This window comes from Microtus oregoni, unplaced genomic scaffold, assembly GCF_018167655.1.
Source record: "Microtus oregoni isolate MIOR12 unplaced genomic scaffold, Mior012 000021F_ref0000039, whole genome shotgun sequence".
In the NCBI taxonomy this organism is placed as follows: Eukaryota; Metazoa; Chordata; class Mammalia; order Rodentia; family Cricetidae; genus Microtus; species Microtus oregoni.
Window position 1 is genome coordinate 1,658,469 of NW_024543080.1, and position 12,872 is coordinate 1,671,340.

Genomic DNA, 12,872 nt, shown 5'->3' on the forward strand with positions numbered 1-12,872 from the left:
TATCTGAGAGTATCTGGGACCATCTCAGGTTTCTGTCTTGCAATTCTTTTGTATGGTATTGAGCTCTTGAATTGCACACTATATCTGAGAGTGTTTGGGACCATCTCAGGGTTGTGTATTGTAGTTCTTGACCATTGGGTATAAGTGAAGTAGTCATTACCATTATTGAAGGATAAAACAGTTTCCGGTACCAATGACACCAACATTCTGGTATAGCTCATGAGAGCCTTCATGGGGTGGGATGGAATATTAGATTGTGCTGGATGAGGTCTAGGTAGGAAAAAATCAGTGATGGACAAGAATATTAAGAGGCATATGTTTGCTTTTAAGCCCTTTCTGAGTAAAGTAAGTTAGGGGGCCATTCCTTATACATTTAAGTTTTTAAAAAAGAAAAAAAAAGATGATAGTGTATGTGTGTGTGCACACACATGCAGGTGTACCTTTTATCTTGTTTCATGTGTATCTCCATGCATATTTTTCAGGGATTTTTCCATATGGTTTTAAATTTCACTGACTTCCTCTTTGGTTCATGCTCCCACTGGGTGCATATCATGTCATCCTTAATTTATTAACATTAAACAACAAGCATTTCATTATACTTTCAGATTCTGGGGCCAAGGCTATCAGCAGATGGTTGTAGGGCCCCCTTTCTCAGCTTTACATCGCTGGTGCTCAGCTGGGAGACTAGACCAGCAAATAGTGATGCCTTTAGTGGCCGAGGTACAGAATCCCATGGAAATCCTCCACTCACATAGATGACCCCTAGACTTTGTTGACTCGAGTTTGGCTTCAGCTGCAACTGTTGACCTGAGAGTCTACTTGATGTCACATGGCTAAGGCTTTCTTCTAATATTTCAGTTCATAACATTTAGAGAGTGCTGCAGTAATTGGGAAGAGAAGGGGAAAGGCAAGCCTTTCATGATAGCCGTAGAAAGATCAATATCCTTCACCATATTCTACAAATTAAAGCAGCCACAAGATCACAGAGTCTCTAGGAAAAAGGGAGCATGCATCCCAGTTGGGAATATTTAAGAATGTTCCTAGAGTACAAATTTACCTTACCAAGTAAGGGTCAAGAACGCACACATGCATGTTTTATGCTTAGGCAGCCCATCTCAAGAGAGAAATCCTGATAAGAAGTGAGACGAGAGCTCACTGTGAGGACCTGTAGGAGGCCACTCTTGGCAACGGAGAAGGTTTTGCCTGGTAAATGACTGAAGAGCTAATATACTGCTTCTTACGCTTGACACTTGGATCTAATGAATCATTTCTCCTTTGAGGGACAAATGCAGTTGGCAGGAAGATCCAGTGAGATCATGTGAAGAATAGCATATTGCTTTCTGTCATACCAAATCATCAAGGTAGGTCAGGGCAAGACAGAGTCTGACATTCGATAGCCACACAATATTCAGTCCTGATTTAGTCTAACGAGTCACAGTTTACAACTGGAGGGGATGCTGTGACAATCTGAAGCTATTGTAAAGTCCGTCTGGTTTTGTGAAAAGTGTGTGACTGACAGGAATACACACCACTGTTTCAAAGACTTAAATCACACCAGGTTGATCCTAACAGTGACCACAATCAGGTTTCCCTAGAACATAAAGGGCAGCAATATATATGGCTAGTACTTACAGAGCTTTATTTGGGGCAGGTATTATGCTAAATACTTTATATGGATTTATTACTAACATAGTTGTTAGTAATAAATCCGCTTCTTATGATAGGGAAACTGAGGCACATGGAGATTGTGTTCGTGGTGAAGTTCTGGAACTCATAAGAGAGGCAGCTGAGACTTGAATTCATCTTGTGTACATTATATTTCCTAATGATCTGAAGCTTTGCCCATTTGATAGCTCTTTTATGAGTCTGCCTACCATGACATCAAATTAAATTCTGATTCAATCTAATTAATTTAATTCAATAAGTGTATCAGATAGCTCTTCACTCTAAGTGGACTTATATTTAGTGAAGGGTTAATAGAAAGCAGACACCAGCATAAAACATGGACAAGATGAAAACTTGGCATTCAAGGAGGGCACAGCTTATTAGAAAGGAAAACATGGGTGATTGGCAAACTAGGTGGTAAATTCAACTTAGATTCAAATTGTGTGGTAAAGCTATGAAGATTAGAAAACAATAAGATGGGGCCTGTGGAGATTGCTCAGTAAGTAAGAGCTCTTGTTCTGCAAACAAGAGGACCTCAGTTCAAATCTTCAATGCCCCCCTAAAATGCCAGCCAAGGTTACTCATGCCTACAGCCCTCTCCTTGAGGGTTGGAGACAGGCAGATCCCAAGAGTTTACTGGTCAGCCAATCTAAACCCGACAGCAAGTTTCCAGGTCTGCAAGAATCCCTGCATCAAGGCTATAAGCCTGAGGAGCAACTAAGGAAGATATTCTGTGTCCTGTCCTGAGCTCTACAGGCTTGTGCATGTATGCACTCATATGTAGGAACTGCACATCTACAAAACACACAATATACATTAATTCATGCCAAGAAGAAAATTAGAAGTGGGGGTAGCTGGGCTCATTATCTGCCATCAAATATTTGCAAGTTGTTTGAAGTACTTAGTTCTTCCAGAAAAATCTCAGTAGACAATTATGTAAATATAACCTTAGGCCTGGATTTATGGGCATTAACAATTATTGGCAATTTCTTTAGATTTGAAAATGATGTTACTTCATAAAACATTCCAATGAGTGTTTTTGTGTGTGGCCAAAATAGTCTGGAAAACAACAACAACAACCACTGTACCTTTCACAAAGGTCCATGCAGCAGCTTTTGACTACAGCAAGCACACAGAATGACTGTTATTTTGGGCATACTGTCTTCAAATGGTGATACACATCTCTAACCACAGTGCTCTGGAGCCTGAGGCAGGAAGATCACCAGGAATTCAAAGCAAGCCAAGAGTGCATTTGCAAACCATCCCACACTTCATAATGACAAGTTTAAAACCAATATATAACCAATATCAACACCATAAAAACAAAACAATTAAGCAACAACAAACCTCCCCCAAACTTTGATCTCTAACTCTTAATCTCAGAAGAAGATGCTTAGGCCTAAGAATTGTTTCTTGGGTGCCTAGTTATTCCTGTTAGTTCCATTTTGGTTCATTACTTGTCCATTACTCTTTCCAGCATGGCTTGGTCTTTGGAAACTGATTGGGGTAGTGAGGGAGCAAAGAAAGGACAGACACACATACAGAAAAGCTGCGGACAGATGGACTGTGTGTTCTCTGGTGAGGACGCACCAACTACTGCACAACCGGGAGCCTCAGTGTACTTGTTAGCTAGTTTTGATAGGCGGTGTCTGTGGGTGAACAGTTGCAGGCTGTACACATTCTTGAGGAGGAAGCTGCAGTTGCCATTTTTGCACACGCTAGTCAACCATCTGTAAACCTCATACCTGGACGAGAGGAAAGCCTTGCCATTCTGAGCTTGCCCTGGAAGAAGCTTTAGTGACAATATGCCTTTGAAGGATTTGGTTTGTTTGTCCTTTATTTATCTTGCAATAGATGGAGCCTATTTTAAATATTTTGAATAAAATGAGTATGTTTGGTAATTTTATAAATTAAAATTTTTTAAAAAAGCAACAATCTAGTCCACTGGTCCTACATCGTACAATAAACATTTTAATTCTCAACTGTTGCCTTTGGAGGTTGTGTCATATTTATTTAGAGATAAAATTGTTACATATTGCTATATCACATTTACTTGAATGAACTATTTTCAACATTATCCATTATCCTTCAGTGTGACCGATGAGAACATTCTATGAAATTCCACCTGTAAGCTTGCACACCATTCTCTAATTGAGGCAGTAGCATCAGCACTTTTAGCCTCATAGATGAGTTGTACTTATCTTATTAATATGCTGTTTATATTAATAACTGTCAATACCACTATGTACGCAGAATGAGTTTCCTCTTGTAATAACATTTCCTTTAAATTTAATCATTGATACGTCATATAATTTTTCAGTTTCATAATTCTCCATGCACTTATAAGACCCAGTTCAATAAATGCCAGTCACTATCACTACTGGTGAGCATCTTCTCATTCTCCATACATCTATTATTATGTTAAGAATTTTTTCACGTCATAGGTGTTAATAGCTCACGTCGGGTTCTGTCCTGGAGCATTCCCTCTGTCTCCAATCTGTCCTGCTTTCTCTCTTGTCTTGTTTTGCAGATGTCATCCTATACTGTGTCCTCTCTTTCTGTGCTCAAATCTAATGTGCACAGATCTGCTATTCCCAGAAAGCATTGCTTTTCCTCTTCCTGGCTTTGAACCATGCCTTCCTTAACAACCAGCATCTTCCTATGACAGAATGCATGGGAGGTAGATTGAAAGAAAATGAAAAGATTTCATTCTACCACCTTGGATTCAGAATTAAATCTGCCCATTTGTTTTATGTTATACTCTTTACTTTTCATTCATTTGCTGAATACTTATTAGAATTTTTAAGTTGAAAATACAGCATAATATTAAAGTTTGCTCACTTCAAAACCCAAAATAAATAATATTTTATTTTTATACCTTTCCTACTAAACTTAAGGTCTTAGAAAGTTATTGAGCTTACAGTGTGTGTTTTATAGATATTGTTTCCTTGGCAAGGGGACTTTATGTATTGTACTTGTGCATAGGGTGCATTTGTTGTAATAGGAGCGGTGGGGCTGCGTCCCCAGCACCCGGCCGCCCACATGGCTAGCTCTAGCTTATGCTCTGAAATAATTACACGGAAACTGTATTCTTTTAAACACTGCTTGGCCCATTATATCTAGCCTTTTCTCGGCTAACTCTCGCACCTGGACTAGCCCATTGCTTATAATCCGTGTAGCCCACGAGCTGGCTTACCAAGAATGATCTTAACCTGCGTCTGTCTGGAGTGGGAGAATCATGGAGACTCCCTGACTCAGCTTCTTTCTCCCAGCATTCTGTTCTGTTTACTCCGCCTACCTATGTTTTAACCTATGAGGGCCAGCCAAGCAGTTTCTTTATTACTTAACCAATGAAATCAACAGATTGATATATGACACTCCCCCATCATGCATTCATGTGAGTGTAACGGTATGCACATACATGTGTAGGTGTATGCACATGTGTGTAGGAGTGTGCATGTAGGGGTACGTAGTGTGTGTAGGAGTATGCACATGTATGTAGGGATGTGCACATGTATGTGTTGGAGTGTGCATATTATGTTTAGAAGTATGCACATGTGTAGGTGTATGCACATATATGTGCTGGAAAATGCATTCCACAGGGATGAACCCAGCTGAGACCCTAAGCAATAGAGGACCTTCCCCTGTAGTCAGACTGATGATTATCTTAAGTATCACCATAGAACCTTTGTCCAATAACAGATGGGGAACAGAGGCAATGACCCACACCGGAGCACTGGACTGAACTCCCAAGATCCAGTTGAAGAGTGGAGGGAGTGAGAGTATGAGCAAAGAATTCAAGACCATGACGGGGTCATCCACTGACAGTTAGCTTGAACTAATGGGAGCTCACCAACTCCAACTGGGCTGGGAGTGAATGAGCATGGGAACATCCAAGCCCCTCTGAAGGGGGTTGATAGCTGGGGCAGACTAAGGGGCCACTGACTGTGACACTGGGATGCGTCTCTCCTTGCATATACCGGCTTCATGGGATCCTATTCTCTTTAGATGTAAACCTTGCTCAACCTAGACTTAGTAGGGAGGGCCTTGGACTTTCCACAGAGTGGGGTGCATGGCACCCCCTTAGGGTTGGAGGGGTGAAGGGAGGGTCTGTGGAGGGAGAGGAATGGGACTGGGAGGAGGGGAGGAAGTGGGAATTTGGATTGGTATTTGTTTTAAGTAATACAAAAGGGAAAAAAAGAAAAAAATTAAACTTTAATATAAAATTCAAAAAACACAATAAATGTTTCTAATGTATGATTTCTGGGACTGTATGACTGAATCTCTTAAATGTCTGAGAGCTAAATGGCCCAGATTATGGTGTAGCTTAATATTTTACTAGCTCAATCACATTTCCCTTTGGGGGAGCTCCCCTTCCAAAAGAAATGTTTGTAACTGAGTGCATGTAACTGAAGCATGATTAATAAAGGCTCAGGGCCAGAAATTGGGGTTCAACCTGAAGATCCAAAAAGCAAAGCAGCTAAACACTGGCTCTTATCTCGACCTCAGTCTGAAATGGCGATCCTGTCTCCAGGAACATTAGAAGGACACTGTGTCTGAGAGCTGTCTCACCCCATTTTATATTCCTCTCTAGGGAGGGGTTAAAGGTATGCACCACTGATGGAGGAAGGTCATTGGCTAATAAAGGAACTGCCCTGGCCCATTTTATTGGTTAGAGGATAGGTGGGAGGAGTAAAGAGAATGCTGGGAGGAAGAGGAAATGAGCTCAGAGACTCCACAGCTCTCTCGGGAGCAGATGCCTCAGAGAGAGACGCCATGCCCCGCTCCCGGGATGAAGCTCCGGCCCAGGATGGACTAGGCTAGAATCTCCCCGGTAAGCGCACCTTGGGGTGCTACACACAGATGATTAGAAATGGGCTAAATTAATATGTAAGAATTAGCCTAGAAGAGAATGGGCCAAGCTGTGTTTAAATGAATACAGTGTGTGTTGTTATTTCGGGGCATAAGCTAGCCGAGCAGGCAGCCGGGGTGCTGGGGACGCAGCCCTGCCGCCGCTCTTATTACTACATATGGCGCCCCACGTGATGGACTAAACCCACTTAAAAAACCTGAGAAGGCTTAAAAATAAGGGAAATAGAGTTTAACACAGATTTTTGCTGTTTGTTGGTGGCGTGCTGTAGAGAGATTTCCTGATTCGGTAACAGTAGCAGAAAAAACGCTGTGTCATTTTAAAGCGCGACTTCCTGGGGCTGTGCCGCCATTGCGATCTCTGTCTGGCTCCTGCGGGAGACAGAGCTTTTGAATAGAGCATTTGGAGTAAAGTGCTACGATTTGTTTGATGGCAACTAGACTCGCTGTGTTCTCGGGTCTGCTCTGCTTGTTAGAGGCAAGCATGCGCTGTCATCTAAGAGAGGCTTCCTGACTCAGCTTTAGCTTCAAAGCCTGCAGCTCATTAAGAGGTCCTGCCATGAAACACTTAAACGGTGTTGACGAAAAGCTGAACACATGCTTTTCGGTTTTCAGCCGTAGCAGGAAAAAAGCTGCACCGTTTAAAAATGCCGGCTTTCTGGGCTGTCCTGCCAGGACAAACTCTGACTCTTTTACGCAGGCGGTTTGTGCGGTTTGCAAGCACAGGCTGCTGAAGCTCGCTTGCTGGCTATAGCCAGTACCTCAGCCATGAGGCTAGAAAGCTAATGAATGGGCTGGATCCAGCCGACAAAGACACGCCTTTAATCCTACTGATATTGCTTGGTAAATTAAAGACTCGTGTGGTCGTCAGAAAAAGAGAGATATACAGTAAAGAGAGATTCAAAGACAGACAAAATTTCTGAATGGTTTAAAGTGTGTGAAAAAAATATATGCAGACTAAAAGTTAAAGTTCTTAAAGTAAAAAACAAAAAAAGAGAGTTGTTGTGTGTGGTAGCACACGCCTTTAATCCCAATGCCTAGAAGGCAGAGACAAACAGTTCTCTGTGAGTTCAAGGTGTAGTAGCTTACACCTTTAATCCCGAATGCCTGGGAGGCAGAGACAGGTGGATCTCTAAGAGTTCAAAGACAGCCTGGTCTACAGAGTTACTTCAGGTCAAAGATACAGAGAACCTGTCTCAAAAAGCAAAAAGTTAAAAGTAAAAATAAACAAAATAGAGGTTAAAACAAAGCTGTACAAAGATGAAAAATACACAGAAAATCTTGATACTGTATGCTATTATGCTCTCTTTAAATTATTTAAATGCTGAGGAAGGAGCAACAGCTGCTAAAAGATATTTGTTTATAAATACTGCTAAACTAATCCAACATAGATATTTTAAATTTGGATCTAAGGATATGATACTTTGGAAAGGAGTTTCTTATTTTGTTTTCACAGAGGATGAGACGCTGTTCATTTCTTCTATTCTGATTTGGTATGATGGACCACGTCCTCCTGAATGGTTCCTGTGCACACCTTCAAAAAATTGCTTCGCTCAACTGCCAACTGAGATGAAACTAGCACACAGGTTATACCATGAAAGACCTAATTAACGATGCCCCCATCCAGCAGGAAGCAGTTTGGAGAGAAAAAACTGCGCCCATGTTCCCAAATATTGTTTATAAATGTTCTTTTACATTTAAAGGGGGAAATGATATAGGTATGAATAATTTGCATTGGTATGGATTTTAAGGTCAATTTTGTTATATGTATATGCATATTTCTGCTATTGGTTAAGATATTGTGATTGTGTAGTTCACTTGAAATGTAATATATATAGCTTGTTAATAGATAATCATAATAGTCAAGTTTGTAGTCATGTTAATTAAGATTTTCTAGATGTGCATAGATATATTTTAGATAGACATTCTTTATGTCTTTCAAAGATTACAGAATAGGACATTTAATGTTTTAATAACTGAGGACTTTTCATCACAATGAGACACTCTGCTCCTGGCAGCACCAATCTACTTCAAGAGGAAGATGGGCATCGAAGAGGTTCCTTATGGAGTTTGATAGCCATTTGGGCAAGAAACTGCTCTTGCCTGGACGATTGCATAAACTGGACACAGAGAACCCACAGAGAGAGGACTACTGAACTTGCCTAAGGTGAGATGATCTTTCGGGGTTCCTGATTCATGAAAGAGTCTGCGAGACATTCTGCAGGACACAACAGATAGTGACTGAACCGACTTTGAATTTTCCTGCTTTATGGAAATGTCTGCTGGATACCATGGGCCTGAAGGCTGAAGATGGATGCCCCAACGGTACAAAAGAACTTTGGGTGACTGTCCAGGCAGCGAGATGTCTTTGTCATTTCTAGAGTTTGAAGTTTCTTAGTTCTTGTTTACTTAGGTAATATTATATCTTTCTGGAGTCTTTGATGGAGTTAAGAATAGTTAGTTATAGTTATAGTTTTCCTTAGTTATGATAAAGATTATTGTAACTTTTACTTGATAACTGTTTTGTTATATGTAATTTTGCTATGTTAAAGCCTTTTTTTTTGTTTAAACCGAAAAAGGGGAAATGATGGAGGAAGGTCATTGGCTAATAAAGGAACTGCCCTGGCCCATTTTATTGGTTAGAGGATAGGTGGGAGGAGTAAACAGAACGCTGGGAGGAAGAGGAAGTGAGCTCAGAGACTCCACAGCTCTCTTGGGAGCAGACGCCTCAGAGAGAGACGCCATGCCCCGCTCCCAGGATGAAGCTCCGACCCAGGATGGACTAGGCTAGAATCTCCCCGGTAAGCGCACCTTGGGGTGCTACACACAGATGATTAGAAATGGGCTAAATTAATGTGTAAGAATTAGCCTAGAAGAGAATGGGTCAAGCAGTGTTTAAATGAATACAGTTTGTGTGTTGTTATTTCGGGGCATAAGCTAGCCGAGCAGGCAGCCGGGGTGCTGGGGACGCAGCCCTGCCGCCGCTCTTATTACTACACACCACTGGGATTAAAGGCACGCACCACCTGATTTCTATGGCTACTAGTGTGGCTACTGGCGTTAAAGGTGCCCGTCATTGTGGTTACTGGGAATAAAGGTGTGTGCTACCGTAAACTGATCTGTAAGGCTGACCAATGGGACTGTTTTACTCTCAGATCTTCAGGCAGTCTTTATTTATTAAAATACAAACAAATTGCCAGTATACTTAGCTTTCAGTTTAGATCTCTCAGGGGACTTCTGAGTGAGTGAATGGGTGAGTCTCTCATTCTGGTGAATTCTCTTGGGGCTCTTTTACTTTTCTCCTGTCTTTCTGTGTCCAACTTCAGTATGATGGGTTTTGTTTTATCTTGTATTTTATGTTATCTCTTAGAAGCCCGTTCTTCTCTAATGAGTGACAGAAAGGGAGTGGATCTGGATAGGAGAAGAGGTGGCAAGGAAGAGGGAGGAGTAGGGGGAGGGGAAACTATTTAGATTATATTATATGAGAAAAGAATCTATGCTTAATAAAAGGGAAAAAGAATAAAGAAAATTTATTGCACCTCTTTAAAAAATGTTTGTAATTGAAATATAATCACATTACTTCTCTTGGTACCTTTCTTCTTTTCAACCTTCCCCATGGTAGCCTCTTTTTATTTGATAATTATTGTTATGTGCAGGTATCTTCCCCCATCCCTGGTTTGTGGGTGTGTGTGCACATGCATGCACTCAGAAGTCTATCTATCTATCTATCTATCTATCTATCTATCTATCTACCTACCTATCTATCCAGCTATCTCTCTCTCTCTCTCTCTCTCTCTCTCTCTCTCTCTCTCTCTCTCCCTCCCTCCCCCACTGAGTTTCAGGGCTCTTCAATCAGCACTGGACCAGTCAGAGGGTTATTCTCTTTCTCCCATTAGTTGCCTGTAGTTCTCTGCTTAGGGATGAGAGCCTGTGAAATGTCCCCTCTTCCATACTAACATGTCCATTGATGTTACTGTTCCTCTGGTTTTGTTTAGGAGCGATTTCTAGGAGAGACTGTTCCACAGCAGACTTCTTGGGATTCTGGCTCCTGGGATCTGTTCTCTTCCTCTGCCACAATGTTCCCGAAGCCGTAGGTGCTAGAGCTGTGACGTAGATGCCTCCAGTGGGGCTGGTGGAGAGCTCCCTTTAATCAGCCTTTTGGAGTGAGCTTAACATCAAATCTCATTCAGGACTTAGCAAAGTTCCCATCTCACTGATGTCTCAATATTTCCACATTTCTCAAAGTGCAAATCTTTAATCAGATTTGCAAGTCAAACTGTTTAGAAAGCAGAGATATGCTACAAATCTGATCTGGCTTTTAATAGATCCAAACTTATATGTTCTATAGGACTTACTATATTTCTGTTAGCAGGGAAGTTTATAGGTACATGTTGCTCCCAGACACTAGGCAACAGTTTCACTCAGTTACCTCCACGACTCGTCTGGAAAATTCCTTCAGTGTCCAGGCCTTATTCTTTTACTTCCCTTCATGGTTGGATGCATACAGCCCATCTAAGCTTTCGACAAAGTACCCATTGCCTTGCTTGCTCTTACTGATACTGGAGGTGCTCTGGTTGGTTAAGGAGGTAGACCAGGGAAGTTGGCAGGGTACTAAGTGGTACTTATGTTAGTGCCAATCCTCACAGGGATCACCAATAGCCTGAGACAGGCCTGGTAAACAGTTTATTATCAGTTAAGCAACATCATGTTAGTGGATCACTCTTTGGTAGTCAAAGGGAGCCACTCACCATGACTACTTTCTATCTTTGACTTCTGTCCAACACTATATGTACCATCCAGGTGAGGAAAACTGATGGGTGGATTCTGACAAAGAGACAAAACAAACATATTTTACAATTTATTTAGCTAGTATATTAGAAGGTGTTAAGGGTTGTGAGTTAATAAAAAAAACCAACCAAACAAACAAAACAACAACAATAAAAAAAACCAGTCCAGAAATAAAGACTGAAACTGTCGGTTTTCTACTTCCTAAGTCAGAACAGCTGAGGATATGAAGATAAGACATGTGAGTTATGAACAAACCCTCACAATGGTTCTCAGCCTGTGGGTCACGACTCCTTTGACCTTTTCACAGGATTGCATATCAGATATCCTGCATATCACATATTTACATTGTGATTCATAAGAGTTGCAAAATTACAGTTGTGAAGTAACAACAAAAATTATTTAATGGTCTTGGGGTCACCACAACATGAAGAACTGTATTGAAAGGCCACAGCATTAGGAAGGTTGAGAACCACTGCTCTAAGGGGTCATTGTAGGTTTCAAAGGTTGCCAGTCACAGATGCAAACAAAGTTTTCTGCACTGCACCATATCCCAGAGGTAAGGGAAGCCTCGTGGAGTTTACTGTCCTTTGTGGCTGTTTATCTCCTTTGGTTTCCTTTTGGACGCACACTGGTACTTAGAGACCTCATGTGTTTTCTTTCCTATATCGCATATGGTATCTGGAGGCTGTCTCTCACAGGATAAGGTGAAACCAGGCTTCCCAGAAATTGAGTCTGTAAGTATGAGACACTGATCTGTTTCATTAAAATAACTCTAAGAAGACGATACTTAAATAACAATAAATTACCATAACAAAATAATTAACCACCACATTACTTTATTCAATTATAAAGCAGTGGTTTTGCTTAGATATGAAGATGCAACTTGATTTCCTTTTGCTAAAAACATGTAGAGTCATACATTTTTATTATCTCTTCTGTGGAAACAGACTACTGGGGAAGGCTCTAACGTCATATGACCTGTTAGCTAAACATTTGGACACGGCAATAAATCTTGATGAACTTTGTCCAGTGCTCTTATTAGTAAAAGATTAAATCCTGGGAATAAGGCAAATGATTTAATAAGTAACCCCTGTTCTTCGGAGGCACTGGGATTGGGGATTTCTGCAGAGAACGGCATGGAACCATAGTTCTTTCCTTTCTCAGACTTCTGCCTTAGCAACTCCAGGGTTCCTCCTCTGACCTGGATATTTGTGCAAGATGCAAGAGAATCCATTCCTTCCTGACCCCTCTGTCAGTAATGGGAAACAGCCTAGAAACGGGCAGGAAACGAGCACATCTCCTGCTGCGTTGGCAGTGAAATTACTTTATTAATTTACTTCTTAAGGATTTTTAAAGGTCAGGCTGGAGCGACAGCTCAGCCACAAAGAGCATTTGTCCGGTTCTCAGCACCCTCACGTCGGCTCACAATTATATGCAACTCCAATTCCAGGGGATCTGTTCCCTCTTCTGATCTCTGAGGGGACCAAATACACGCATGATGCACAGTCAATACTTATATTTTAAGCTTACAACATGAATGTGCTGTGATA